The 4,332-nt window shown below is 37.3% G+C and overlaps 1 pseudogene; it reads right to left on the reverse strand.

Moving 5' to 3' along the window:
* Positions 1-1,356: 1,356 nt before the first annotated feature.
* LOC141571172 (vesicle transport through interaction with t-SNAREs homolog 1B-like) lies at positions 1,357-3,966 on the reverse strand (annotated as a pseudogene).
* Positions 3,967-4,332: the final 366 nt, after the last annotated feature.

Below are 4,332 nucleotides of genomic sequence, written 5' to 3' on the forward strand. Positions count from 1 at the left end.
GTGATGAGACTAGAAGTTACATTTTGGAACTCATTATATGTGTGAGTGTCTTTCTGAAACTGTAAAACCCACATTCTCTTTTAGTGTAGGCAGAAAAATATGCAAGCTTATATATATCTCATGCCCCCTCAATTAGTCCAAATATATGGGAAATACAAGTAACTCAAAAAATCTCTTTTTTAGGAAACGGAGTCAATATAACCCCACAAGTAACACAAGTGACCAATTTATATGTTATCTTTATCAAAAACGTGTGACTTGTTGGCTAAGAACTGTCAAGTGGAAACACAAAGTCTGACAATTAGGTTCACAAACTTGTTGCAATGATGTTGCTAACCTTTTTTGATATCAGAGGGATTATGCATTATGAATTTGTACCAACTAGACAAACAGCTAACCGCGTTTACTATTTGGAAGTGCTGAAAAAGTTAGATGACCTGAAATTTTTGCCAATTCATGGCTCTTGCATCACGACAATGCATTAGTTCACATGGCACTTTCTGTGAGGAAGTTTTTAGCCAGCAAAAAAATAACTTTATTGGTACACCCTCACTACTCACCTGATCTGGCCCCCAATGGCTTCTTTCTTTATCCGAAGATAAAGGAAATATTAAAAGGAAGACATTTTGATTGTCTTCAGAACATCAAGGGTAATACAACGACAGCTTTGATGGCCATTCCAGAAAAAGAGTTCCAAAATTGCTTTGAAGGGTGGACTAGGCACTAGCATTGGTGCATAGCTTCCGAAGGGAAGTACTTTGAAGGTGACCATAGTGATATTCAGCAATGAGGTATATGTAGCACTTCTTCTAGGATGAGTTCGCGAACTTAATTGTCCTACCTCGTATAATGGCTCTTACAGCTATAGTCATATAAACAGCATCTAACATTTGATGAGCATGTACTAGGTGCCAGTCACAGTGAGCAAGTTATGAAGAATCAGTTCTTGCCCTCAGCCCAAAATCTGGAGTAGGAGCCCAATATAACTTTTTACATATGTTCCAAATAAATAGTGCATCCTTTGTAATTTTAAATTACATTTTGTAAATTTTAAATTCAAAATTATATCTCTCATGGGTATTCAACACTTCTCTTACTTTCAGCTAAATTATCAAGCTTATAAATAATATTATACCTACCAAAAACTTATGTAAAACATATTTAATAATACAACTTTAGAAATCCTACCATTAAACAAAGACTTGACATTTGTGGTAACCACGACATTTCAATATTGTAGAGTCCTACCAATGCAGTAAGACTAGAAGGAGAAGAAATAAGCAATATATACACTGGGAAGAAAGATATATTTGTTTTTCATATTTTATAGACAAATGCTAGATGTACCAACTGGACAAAAAGTTAACCAAGTTTACTATTTAGAAGTGCTGAAAAAGTTAGATGACCTGAAATTTTCGCCAACACTGCACATCAATATTGGTAAAAGGACAGAGAATTCTTCTACACTGGTTATAAACAATTAGCATATAAAACAGAAACGGCAATGATGGTGATTAATGACAAGTGACACTTTCAGTATGCTTGTTGTATATCAGGCACTGACTAGGTTAAATGCTTTTCTTGGGTTGTTTTGTGTAATCCTAACGGCATTCTAACAAAGTTTTCTCTTGCCATTATTCCTTAACAGAAGAATAATTGAGTTTTCAAGATGTTAAATAACATATTGATTCACTGATGATTTGTAGCATAACCACACTCAAATTCAATTGTCTGACATTATAGGCCATACTTTGATCATTGTGTTTGCTGTATTTCTTCCCCTAGAAGCTTTGATTTTCTTTCTTTGGGCCTGTAAAATCCCATTAGCAAATCGTGCAGTTGTTGATCCCAACACTTAGTTTGCTATGAATGTCAGTTACAAAAGAAGAGTGGCATTTTTAAATGTTGTGGAGAGATGCTTTATCAGAAACACATAGCTATTGCTCTCACATATCTATATCCATGCAAGCTCCATCATCTGTATTAGCTTTGGACATCTCTTTTCCTTGGAACACAATCACGTTTAAAAGAAACACTGAAAACACTTAGAGACTTACATTTTAAATAGGATTAAGAGGATAAATTTCATCTAAATAGATGAAGTAAAAACTTTCTTCTTCAAAAATTTATTTCCTATCACCTAAAATGTAGACTGCTAATTGCCAAAGGCTATTACAAAACTGTTTCTAATCTACCCTGATCTTATAGCAATTTAAGTCTGCATGCGTCTTCAAAAGAACTAATTTAGTTAACTAGCCTTTTCTTTTCTCACAAAGCTCTTCTTAAATAATCTCATCCACATGTGTGGTTTCAGGTCCTCTCATTGAATTTAAACCTTAAGTCCATATCTCAAATCCAGTCATCTTTCTAAAATTTTGTATCAATATATCCAACTATACTTGGACTTCTTCAACTAGGCTCCTCAAACATCTTATCTAAAATTGAACACAGCTTCTTCCTCTCCACCCATTCTCATCTCACTCTTTCCTAAATTCTTATATCTAATTTGTGATAATATTCACTGTTTATTGTACATTAAATATTTGTTCTGCACAGGCAGGAAAAAATTGATGAGTTCCTTTTGAAACTTAAAATAGTGTGTGTTCAGTCAACCTCAAGGTTATTTAATCAGCGGTACTATGTATTGTAAAAACAGATTATTTTTCAAAAATACTACTGTACTTGTGCTAATAAAATTAGAAACTAAATCTTGAATGAAAGGAATACCCTTGCATTACTCAAATGGTGTAATTTCTCCAGATAAATAAATGACATTTGTCATAACCATAACTTAAAATTGTAGCCTGATTGTTATGGAGTTGGAGAAAGATTAGGTCAATAACAATGTTTTTGTTTGTTTGTTTGTTTTCTTAAAGAAGTCATACATAGCCTTTATTACCTTGGTATATCACACTAGTCTTATTGCTGTTCCTTCACTGGCTTTCCGTCTTCCCCCGCTCCTCCCAGTCTGGCCACACAGTGCATCCTTGAACAGTTAGCTCACAGCAGCAAAACACTTATTTCACATCTCTAACACCATTCATTGACAGGGTTAAAGTTCTGGTCCACAAACTGTTCCCTGTTGGAAGTTCAATGCTTGTGGAAGAATCTGTGGTAAACCAGGCCTCCCAGGATGGCTTGCTCCATCCAGTAAGGTGATGATGGAAAGTAGCAGTTTGTTGGTTGTCACTTTTCTGAACATTGACCTGAGATTCTTTAGACTTTTGTTTAAGTTTTCACCTGTGTTTACCAGTCTATTCTTGGTAAGTTCCAACTGCTCACGTTGCTCCCCCAGCTCTTCTATGATTTCTGAGCCAATCTGGTCAGTCTCTGTGGCAACAGGATGAGACCACTCAGAACTCTGGGTGGCCCAGTTCAGGCTGTCAGTGCCTTGCAGAAGCAACGCCCTTGGACACTAGCCAATTCATATGCTCATTCTCTACAGTGTATGCACCGTATTTCACATCTCCTCGGCCCCCAGGTGTGGCTGTCAAAGGTGTGCTTCTCACTTCCAGTGGAGCTTGGCAAGCTCCTTCCAGTAGATTCCAAGCTTAGGCATCATAGGGTTAGGGAAAGACAAGGATGCATAACATAGTTCCTCTTCCTTCTCTGCCAGCGTTTCATTTGCTTCCTGTTGCTTTTTATCAAAATCTTTGATCAACTTCTCTTCTTGGAGATATTGCAGATTGGGCTCCAGACCATCGCAACAAAGCAAGTATCACAATAAATTGAGTCTTAATCTTTTTGCAGGTGGAGGGTCTTGCCTTCACTTTGTAAAAAACGCAACAGCTGTCCCTGCAGTCCCCAGGAGCCATGGCGGCCTCATAGATCTTCATGGAGGCTGTGGAAGGTCTCACATAGTTTCTGGAAATGCTCAGAGGAGGAGGCCAAGGTAGCCCAGGCGCAAGCCGTGCTAGAGCAGGGGCCACTGAGATTCTGTGTCCAGGGCCGCTGCTCCCCCGGCGGTCAGCCACCTATCCTGGCAGGCATCACGGCGACCACCACCGCCGCTCTCTGAACAAGGCGCTTCCTCAGTAACAATGTTTTAAAATGAAGAAACTGAAGGTGAGAAAAAGTGTTACACTAAACATCAATTTAATTTTGCGTTTATATTTTTTGAAGCACCAAAAACTTGGTCACATTTTGTATGTCATCATAAATTATCGTTTTATGATTCACAAGCTACAACCATAAATACATATCCATTTGAAGTTATTTTTGGAAAAATAATTTCCCACCATAGTTTTATTCAAAGCTAGAAGCAATTTGTGGTTACGAATACAAAATATTGTGCACATAATCCTGAAATGATTTCTCTCTTTGCTCAACAAA

This window comes from Rhinolophus sinicus, linkage group LG01, assembly GCF_036562045.2.
Source record: "Rhinolophus sinicus isolate RSC01 linkage group LG01, ASM3656204v1, whole genome shotgun sequence".
Lineage (NCBI taxonomy): Eukaryota > Metazoa > Chordata > Mammalia > Chiroptera > Rhinolophidae > Rhinolophus > Rhinolophus sinicus.